General features: G+C 41.7%; 1 pseudogene; it reads left to right on the top strand.

Moving 5' to 3' along the window:
• The first annotated feature begins 1727 nt into the window (after nt 1-1727).
• LOC149724186 (small subunit ribosomal RNA) lies at nt 1728-2800 on the top strand (annotated as a pseudogene).
• Nucleotides 2801-11318: the final 8518 nt, after the last annotated feature.

Genomic DNA, 11318 nt, shown 5'->3' on the forward strand with positions numbered 1-11318 from the left:
GGAGGTCGACCGATTGCCGACCCGACCATCCTAGGTCGTTTTACACTGAGCGAAAACGTCGGCCCGACGTATTGCTTCGTTGTGGTGGAAGCTGTCCGCCTCCGGCCGTTGTACAATTGCGCCGGGCTTCCCGAGCTCTCCGCGGGGTGCCGAGGTGCCCCTTGCCGCGGAGCCAGATCCCCGAGGTCGTGATCGAAGTCGCTCGGGCGGAGGTCGACCGATTGCCGGCCCCACCAGGCTAGGTTGTTTTACACCATGGTAAAATGTTGGCCCGACGTCGGGCTTCGTTGTCGTGGAAGCTGTTCGCCCCCGGCCGTTGTAGAATTGCGCCGGGCTTTCCGAGCTCTCTGCGGGGTGCCGAGGTGCCCCTTGCCGCGGAGCCAGCGCAGGAGGTCGATCCCCGCGGGTGGCCTGCGCGGCTGTCTGGCTCCACTGCGGGAGGTGGTGTAGGTGCTTGGAGCGCAGCGGGTCGATCCACGGGAGTGGCTTGCACGGCTTTCGGTGGCCACTGTAGGAGAGTATAGGCGCTGGGAGCGTAGGAGGTCGATCCCCGCCGGTGGCATGCGCGGCTGTCGGGCTCCACCGCGGGAGGTGGTGTAGGCGCTGGGAGCGCAGCAGGTCGATCCACGTGGGTGGCTTGCACGGCTATCGGTTGTTACTGCAGGAGAGTGTAGGCGCTGGGAGCGCAGCAGGTCGATCCACGGGGGTGGCTTGCACGGCTATCGGTTGTTACTGCAGGAGAGTATAGGCGCTGGGAGCGCAGCAGGTCGATCCACGGGGGTGGCTTGCACGGCTATCGGTTGTTACTGCAGGAGAGTATAGGCGCTGGGAGCGCAGCAGGTCGATCCACGGGGGTGGCTTGCACGGCTATCGGTTGTTACTGCAGGTGAGTATAGGCGCTGGGAGCGCAGCAGGTCGATCCACGGGGGTGGCTTGCACGGCTATCGGTTGTTACTGCAGGTAAGTATAGGCGCTGGGAGCGCAGCAGGTCGATCCACGGGGGTGGCTTGCACGGCTATCGGTTGTTACTGCAGGAGAGTGTAGGCGCTGGGAGCGCAGCAGGTCGATCCACGGGGGTGGCTTGCACGGCTATCGGTTGTTACTGCAGGAGAGTTTAGGCGCTGGGAGCGCAGCAGGTCGATCCACGGGGGTGGCTTGCACGGCTATCGGTTGTTACTGCAGGAGAGTATAGGCGCTGGGAGCGCAGCAGGTCGATCCACGGGGGTGGCTTGGACGGCTATCGGTTGTTACTGCAGGTGAGTATAGGCGCTGGGAGCGCAGCAGGTCGATCCCCGCGGGTGGCCCGCACGGCTGTCGGGCTCCACCGCGGGAGGTGGTGTAGGCGCTGGGAGCGCAGCAGGTCGATCCACGGGGGTGGCTTGCACGGCTATCGGTTGCTACTGTGAGGTGTTTGCGTCGGCTGGCAAAGGGTGCGCTGAGCAGAAATGTTACTGTTCGTTTGCGCTGCCAATTGCCGTTTTGGTCGTATCGAGTGGTTTTGTCGCAGCTAGTTGCAAGTCGATCTCGCGGCGGTTAACAGGGAATAGCGGGCAAGAGCTCGCCCTCGTACCGCCGCGCGATAAGGTGACAGGTTTTCTAAGCTCTGAAAAGAGCAAAGTGGTCGGATTACTAATCCATTGCGCGCTTCGGCGTGCTTGGGTGGCGTCCGCGACGCGGGGCGAGCGACCCCATCGCGCGGCCGCCCTTCGGGGTGGCGGTTACGTTGTTACCTGGTTGATCCTGCCAGTAGTGATATGCTTGTCTCAAAGATTAAGCCATGCAAGTCTAAGTACGAGCTCTCGTACAGCGAAACTGCGAATGGCTCATTAAATCAGTTATGGTTCATTTGATCGTATGGTTTACTTGGATAACTGTGGTAATTCTAGAGCTAATACATGCAAACAGCGCCGACTTCGCGGGAGGCGTGCTTTTATCAGACCAAAAACCGACCGCGGCTCCGGCCGCGTTCGACTGGTGACTCTGGATAACCTGGCGGATCGCACGGTCTAGCACCGGCGACGGATCATTCAAGTGTCTGCCCTATCAACTTTCGTCGGTACGGTATTCGCCTACCGAGGTTCTTACGGGTAACGGGGAATCAGGGTTCGATTCCGGAGAGGGAGCCTGAGAAACGGCTACCACATCCAAGGAAGGCAGCAGGCGCGCAAATTACCCATTCCCGACGCGGGGAGGTAGTGACGAAAAATAACAATGCAGGACTCATTCGAGGCCCTGTAATTGGAATGAGTACACTTTAAAAGCTTTAACGAGTATCCATTGGAGGGCAAGTCTGGTGCCAGCAGCCGCGGTAATTCCAGCTCCAAAAGTATATATTTAAGTTGTTGCGGTTGAAAAGCTCGTAGTTGGATTTTGGGCGCGGGCGGTCGGTCCGTCGCGAGGCGTGTACTGGTCGACCCGGCCTTACGTCCGGTTCTCCGGCGGTGCTCTTGACTGAGTGTCGGCGGCGGCCGGAAAGTTTACTTTGAAAAAATTAGAGTGTTCAAAGCAGGCTCTCGAGCCTGAATAATGGTGCATGGAATAATGGAATAGGACCTCGGTTCTATTTTGTTGGTTTTCGGAGCGCGAGGTAATGATTAAGAGGGACAGACGGGGGCATTCGTACTGTGCCGTTAGAGGTGAAATTCTTGGATCGGCGCAAGACGAACGACTGCGAAAGCATTTGCCCGACGAAATAACAGAAACAGAAGCAGAATACTACTTTAGCAGTATATAACGCAACGCCACAAAAAATGTTAATATGCAAGACCGCTTTTGCTTACACGCATTCCAACTATCGTGAACCACCACCTCATCAAAGTAATGAAATTTTATTTTAGAAAATAATGATGGCCGTTTTAACAAATTTTTAGAACGGAATCATGGAATTTTTAGCGAGCCGCTTGATAACCGAACACAGACCAACTTTTGACAAATGCCAATAAACCGCAATGCGTTGTACATTCGTCTCTTCAAAATCTGGCTGAGGGTTATGTGTTTAGAGTTAATTTGGCTGGGGCGTATGTTTTGGATAATTTTATGACATGAATTAGTGCTTGTTTTATATAAGGTCAATAAAAAACGTCTCCTGTTCTTACGATGTTTAAAATTTTAACGTTAGAACCGCAAAATAATAATACAAATAACGACTTGTAAACATAATAAAGACGTGTAAACAATGTTTACATCACCAAGACGGGATTACACAAGTGACAATAAAATTTTCATTGGGAGAAGCCTTAATCTAAAATAAAAAACGCTTTAACAGAAATACGAATTCGATTTTACAATAAGATCATTTGTTACCAACAGTGCAGCTGCAAGCTGCGTTAGAAGGGAACAAACCGAAACGTATTAATATAAATTAGGACTTGCAATGATCTTGAAAAAAACGTAAACAAAGTTTACGTCACCAAAACGAGATTACACAAAGAACGGATAAAGCTTCTGCCATTGAGTATATAATACTGCCTGTGGGGGCAGTACATTTAAACAATGTGTTTCCTGTAATCACTGTTGATGTGTCCAAAAGAATAGAGGAAACTGATCTAGCTTTTGTGTGGCCTAATGTTATTGCTGGATGTTAATGTGTAGGTGTGGTAATGTTGTTACACCGTTAATATGTGTGCAACCTTGTGGCCTAATATGTGTGCAACCTTGTGGCCATAATATATTTGTAAAAACATAACAGAAGCAATAGAAACATCTAGTCTTAATATGCAGTTCGGTCTTGAAACAGGATTGTGATACATTGAACTTTTGATTTTGGGTTTGGCAGAACCCTGTTGTTTATGCAGCCTAATGCTGGTTCCATATTATTATGGAGACAGTACGCTTTCACTTCTCTGGAAAGCCGAGCTTGATTGCTTTATGGATGGCAATGCTAACATCTGTGCTCAATAGTGTCGGTGAAATGCCGGAATATGCTGACTCGGCATATATTCATACCTAACGTTAAACAAGAAAAACTGTTTTTTTTATAAAAAAAAATGGGCAGTAGGTATTTTAGTAAGACATATTGAACATTCTAATACAAAGAAAGCGCTTATACCAAACTAATAAGAAAAAAGTGCCGAGTCAGCATGTTATGTAGCTACGTTCAATCAAAAATTGAAAGATATAGGGTCTATGTTTTACAAATTTTCTTTATACGGTTTTGAAAAAGAAGCATTCTTCATTAATACCAAATCAGAAATACAATTTGAGTATTCTTTACTTTTTCGGAAGCTGGAAACGATCAAAGTTGAGTGGTATATTCTTAATGGGAAATCCCATACAAAAATGCGCCACGGCCTATTTATTTTACTCCAGCGGTCGAATTTGCGGTTTTGAAACTCATTTTTTTTCGTTGCCCCTTCAAAAGTAAAAAGTACTAAAATGAAATTGGTAAAATGCAATTACCCCCTTTTCGGTTGGAAACCTCATTAATTAACCTGGCGGTGCAATATGCATTGGTTCTGCTTGTTTGTATGGACTACACAAGCTACTCTCTGGTAAGAAGCACCATGGGACAACTCTTTGTCTTCCCGATTAAACATACACCCACTGTTGAAGCAGCGACGAGCCTTGAACCCATAACCTCTAGGTTAGAAGAAGCAGGCACGCTCTGTGCCACAGCACCAGACATGATAACTAATATCCTTTAAAGCCTCACATCCATACTTTGTTTTCAGCCATATTACAAAGTTCCTAGCAGTGGAAATTGTTATGGAGAAAAACCTTTGACTTTCCAGATGTTCGTAGTTGTTACACGCTGTATTTAGATGTTCGTAGTTGTTACACGCTGTATTTTTTACATAGAGATCGGGGCCCTAGAGATGGAGGTCGGGTGCAGTGGAGTAAATGTTGGGGGTCGGAGCCAAAAAAGTGAAAAATGTACAGTCGGTATCGGTAAGACGCAATGAAAACATTCTAATACAAAAAGTGCTTCAAACAAACTAATAGGAAAAAAGTGCTGATTCACCAGTCATATTATGTAGCTACGTTCAATCGAAAGTTAAAATATAATAAAGTCTATGTTTGACACTGTTTTTAGAAGAGTGGTTTGGATGTTAAAGTTTAGGAATGAAAATTTCAGCTGTTCCACCACGCACCCATGGGGTCGCTTTGTATGCGTGATCGTTAGTTGTTCACAGGAGAACCTTCGCAGTGCAAAGGTGTAAAAACAGTGGAGACGTTAACCAACTTCAACAATGCCATATACTCTGTCTTTTCCGATGTCCGTACTATTTTGTCTGAAACAAGAACCAGTGATGCAAAAATCGCTATGAAAAAGATACGATTTCAGCAGTGAGATTAAGTAGCGACAAGCAACGTTAAAACCGCAAAATAATAATACAAATAACGACTTGTAAACATAATAAAGAGTAACAATGTTTACATCACCAAGACGGGATTACACAAGTGACAAACTAAACTTTCATTGGGAGAAGCAGTAATCTAAAAAAACGCTTTAACAAAGATACGAATCCGATTTTACAATGAGATCATTTGTTACCAACAGTGTAGCTGCAAGCTGCGTAAGAAGGGAACAAACCGAAACGTATTAATAAAAAATTAGGACTTGCAGTTGTCTTAAAAACGTAAACAAAGTTTACATCACCAAAACGAGATTACACAAAGAACAGATAAAGCTTGTGAGTATATAAAACTGCTTGTGGGGGCAGTATATTTAAACAATGCCTTTCCTTTAATTAATGTTGGTGTGTCTCAAAGAATGAAGGAAACTGATTTAATTTTTGTATGGCCTATGTTATTGCTGGATGTTCATGTGTAGGTGGGGTAATGTGTGTAAATAAAATTGCAACGTATTATTATACCGTTAATATGTGTGCAACCTTGTGGCCATAATGAATTTGTAAAACATAACTGAAGCAATAGAAATATCTAGTCTTAATAACTGCTTGTGGGGGGCAGTATATTTTAAAAAAAAACTGCTTGTGGGGGCAGTATATTTAAACAATGCCTTTCCTTTAATTAATGTTGATGTGTCTAAAAGAATGAAGGAAACTGATTTAATTTTTGTATGGCCTATGTGATTGCTGGATGTTCATGTGTAGGTGTGGTAATGTGTGTAAATAAAATTGCAACGTGTTATTATACCGTTAATATGTGTGCAACCTTGTGGCCATAATGAATTTGTAAAACATAACTGAAGCAATAGAAATATCTAGTCTTAATATGCAGTTTGGTCTTGAAACAGAATTGTGATGCATTGAACATTTGATTTTAGGTTTGGGAGAACCCTATTGTTTATATAGCCTTATGCTTGATCCATATTATTACAGAGACAGTAGGCTTTCACTTCTCTGGAAAGCCGAAAAAATCCGCAACAGTATCGAAGTACTAAAGCGTATGGGGATGGCCTACGGGTTGGAGGCCGGGGTTTGGAGTAAAGAAAATCTTCGAACAGCTATGACGCAGGGGTTTTGTTCAAGTCAAGTAAAGCCACCCAAAAGGTTAGCGCAACCCAACAAGTAGATAATATTTTGGCAGATCCTTTTTGCTTACATGAGTTCGAAATAACGGAAACAGAAGCAGAATACAACTTTCGCAGTATATAACGCAACGCAACAAAAAATGTTAATATGCAAGACCGCTTTTGCTTACACGCATTCCAACTATCGTGAACCACCACCTCATCAAAGTAATGAAATTTTATTTTAGAAAATAATGATGGCCGTTTTAACGAATTTTTAGAACGGAATCATGGAATTTTCAGCGAGCCGCTTGATAACCGAAGACAGACCAACTTTTGACAAATGCCAATAAACCGCAATGCGTTGTACATTCATCTCTTCAAAATCTGGCTGAGGGTTATGTGTTTAGAGTTAATTTGGCTGGGGCGTATGTTTTGGATAATTTTATGACATGAATTAGTGCTTGTTTTATATAAGGTCAATAAAAAACGTCTCCTGTTCTTACGATGTTTAAAATTTTAACGTTAGAACCGCAAAATAATAATACAAATAACGACTTGTAAACATAATAAAGACGTGTAAACAATGTTTACATCACCAAGACGGGATTACACAAGTGACAATAAAACTTTCATTGGGAGAAGCCTTAATCTAAAAAAAAAACGCTTTAACAGAAATACGAATTCGATTTTACAATAAGATCATTTGTTACCAACAGTGCAGCTGCAAGCTGCGTTAGAAGGGAACAAACCGAAACGTATTAATATAAATTAGGACTTGCAATGATCTTGGAAAAAACGTAAACTAAGTTTACTAAGTTTACGTTTTTTACCAAAACTAATAAGAAAAAAGTGCCGAGTCAGCATGTTATGTAGCTACGTTCAATCAAAAATTGAAAGATATAGGGTCTATGTTTTACAAATTTTCTTTATACGGTTTTGAAAAAGAAGCATTCTTCATTAATACCAAATCAGAAATACAATTTGAGTATTCTTTACTTTTTCGGAAGCTGGAAACGATCAAAGTTGAGTGGTATATTCTTAATGGGAAATCCCATACAAAAATGCGCCACGGCCTATTTATTTTACTCCAGCGGTCGAATTTGCGGTTTTGAAACTCATTTTTTTCGTTGCCCCTTCAAAAGTAAAAAGTACTAAAATGAAATTGGTAAAATGCAATTACCCCCTTTTCGGTTGGAAACCTCATTAATTAACCTGGCGGTGCAATATGCATTGGTTCTGCTTGTTTGTATGGACTACACAAGCTACTCTCTGGTAAGAAGCACCATGGGACAACTCTTTGTCTTCCCGATTAAACATACACCCACTGTTGAAGCAGCGACGAGCCTTGAACCCATAACCTCTAGGTTAGAAGAAGCAGGCACGCTCTGTGCCACAGCACCAGACATGATAACTAATATCCTTTAAAGCCTCACATCCATACTTTGTTTTCAGCCATATTACAAAGTTCCTAGCAGTGGAAATTGTTATGGAGAAAAACCTTTGACTTTCCAGATGTTCGTAGTTGTTACACGCTGTATTTAGATGTTCGTAGTTGTTACACGCTGTATTTTTTACATAGAGATCGGGGCCCTAGAGATGGAGGTCGGGTGCAGTGGAGTAAATGTTGGGGGTCGGAGCCATAAAAGTGAAAAATGTACAGTCGGTATCGGTAAGACGCAATGAAAACATTCTAATACAAAAAGTGCTTCAAACAAACTAATAGGAAAAAAGTGCTGATTCACCAGTCATATTATGTAGCTACGTTCAATCGAAAGTTAAAATATAATAAAGTCTATGTTTGACACTGTTTTTAGAAGAGTGGTTTGGATGTTAAAGTTTAGGAATGAAAATTTCAGCTGTTCCACCACGCACCCATGGGGTCGCTTTGTATGCGTGATCGTTAGTTGTTCACAGGAGAACCTTCGCAGTGCAAAGGTGTAAAAACAGTGGAGACGTTAACCAACTTCAACAATGCCATATACTCTGTCTTTTCCGATGTCCGTACTATTTTGTCTGAAACAAGAACCAGTGATGCAAAAATCGCTATGAAAAAGATACGATTTCAGCAGTGAGATTAAGTAGCGACAAGCAACGTTAAAACCGCAAAATAATAATACAAATAACGACTTGTAAACATAATAAAGAGTAACAATGTTTACATCACCAAGACGGGATTACACAAGTGACAAACTAAACTTTCATTGGGAGAAGCAGTAATCTAAAAAAACGCTTTAACAAAGATACGAATCCGATTTTACAATGAGATCATTTGTTACCAACAGTGTAGCTGCAAGCTGCGTAAGAAGGGAACAAACCGAAACGTATTAATAAAAAATTAGGACTTGCAGTTGTCTTAAAAACGTAAACAAAGTTTACATCACCAAAACGAGATTACACAAAGAACAGATAAAGCTTGTGAGTATATAAAACTGCTTGTGGGGGCAGTATATTTAAACAATGCCTTTCCTTTAATTAATGTTGGTGTGTCTCAAAGAATGAAGGAAACTGATTTAATTTTTGTATGGCCTATGTTATTGCTGGATGTTCATGTGTAGGTGGGGTAATATGTGTAAATAAAATTGCAATGTATTATTATACCGTTAATATGTGTGCAACATTGTGGCCATAATGAATTTGTAAAACATAACTGAAGCAATAGAAATATCTAGTCTTAATAACTGCTTGTGGGGGGCAGTATATTTAAAAAAAAAAAAACTGCTTGTGGGGGCAGTATATTTAAACAATGCCTTTCCTTTAATTAATGTTGATGTGTCTAAAAGAATGATGGAAACTGATTTAATTTTTGTATGGCCTATGTGATTGCTGGATGTTCATGTGTAGGTGTGGTAATGTGTGTAAATAAAATTGCAACGTATTATTATACCGTTAATATGTGTGCAACCTTGTGGCCATAATGAATTTGTAAAATATAACTGAAGCAATAGAAATATCTAGTCTTAATATGCAGTTCGGTCTTGAAACAGAATTGTGATGCATTGAACATTTGATTTTAGGTTTGGGAGAACCCTATTGTTTATATAGCCTTATGCTTGATCCATATTATTACAGAGACAGTAGACTTTCACTTCTCTGGAAAGCCGAAAAAATCCGCAAAAGTATCGAAGTACTAAAGCGTATGGGGATGGCCTATGGGTTGGAGGCCGGGGTTTGGAGTAAAGAAAATCTTCGAACAGCTATGACGCAGGGGTTTTGTTCAAGTCAAGTAAAGCCACCCAAAAGGTTAGCGCAACCCAACAAGTAGATGATATTTTGGCAGATCCTTTTTGCTTACATGAGTTCGAAATAACGGAAACAGAAGCAGAATACAACTTTCGCAGTATATAACGCAACGCAACAAAAAATGTTAATATGCAAGACCGCTTTTGCTTACACGCATTCCAACTATCGTGAACCACCACCTCATCAAAGTAATGAAATTTTATTTTAGAAAATAATGATGGCCGTTTTAACGAATTTTTAGAACGGAATCATGGAATTTTCAGCGAGCCGCTTGATAACCGAAGACAGACCAACTTTTGACAAATGCCAATAAACCGCAATGCGTTGTACATTCGTCTCTACAAAATCTGGCTGAGGGTTATGTGTTTAGAGTTAATTTGGCTGGAGCGTATGTTTTGGATAATTTTATGACATGAATTAGTGCTTGTTTTATATAAGGTCAATAAAAAACGTCTCCTGTTCTTACGATGTTTAAAATTTTAACGTTAGAACCGCAAAATAATAATACAAATAACGACTTGTAAACATAATAAAGACGTGTAAACAATGTTTACATCACCAAGACGGGATTACACAAGTGACAATAAAACTTTCATTGGGAGAAGCCTTAATCTAAAAAAAAACGCTTTAACAGAAATACGAATTCGATTTTACAATAAGATCATTTGTTACCAACAGTGCAGCTGCAAGCTGCGTTAGAAGGGAACAAACCGAAACGTATTAATATAAATTAGGACTTGCAATGATCTTGAAAAAGTTTACGTTTTATACCAAAACTAATAAGAAAAAAGTGCCGAGTCAGCATGTTATGTAGCTACGTTCAATCGAAAATTGAAAGATATAGGGTCTATGTTTTACAAATTTTCTTTATACGGTTTTGAAAAAGAAGCATTCTTCATTAACACCAAATCAGAAATACAATTTGAGTATTCTTTACTTTTTCGGAAGCTGGAAACGATCAAAGTTGAGTGGTATATTCTTAATGGGAAATCCCATACAAAAATGCGCCACGGCCTATTTATTTTACTCCAGCGGTCGAATTTGCGGTTTTGAAACTCATTTTTTTTCGTTGCCCCTTCAAAAGTAAAAAGTACTAAAATGAAATTGGTAAAATGCAATTACCCCCTTTTCGGTTGGAAACCTCATTAATTAACCTGGCGGTGCAATATGCATTGGTTCTGCTTGTTTGTATGGACTACACAAGCTACTTTCTGGTAAGAAGCACCATGGGACAACTCTTGTCTTCCCGATTAAACATACACCCACTGTTGAAGCAGCGACGAGCCTTGAACCCATAACCTCTAGGTTAGAAGAAGCAGGCACGCTCTGTGCCACAGCACCAGACATGATAACTAATATCCATTAAAGCCTCACATCCATACTTTGTTTTCGGCCATATTACAAAGTTCCTAGCAGTGGAAATTGTTATGGAGAAAAACCTTTGACTTTCCAGATGTTCGTAGTTGTTACACGCTGTATTTAGATGTTCGTAGTTGTTACACGCTGTATTTTTTACATAGAGATCGGGGCCCTAGAGATGGAGGTCGGGTGCAGTGGAGTAAATGTTGGGGGTCGGAGCCATAAAAGTGAAAAATGTACAGTCGGTATCGGTGAGACGCAATGAAAACATTCTAATACAAAAAGTGCTTCAAACAAACTA

This window comes from Ciona robusta, unplaced genomic scaffold (genome assembly GCF_009617815.1).
Source record: "Ciona robusta unplaced genomic scaffold, ASM961781v2 AP042739.1".
Lineage (NCBI taxonomy): Eukaryota > Metazoa > Chordata > Ascidiacea > Phlebobranchia > Cionidae > Ciona > Ciona robusta.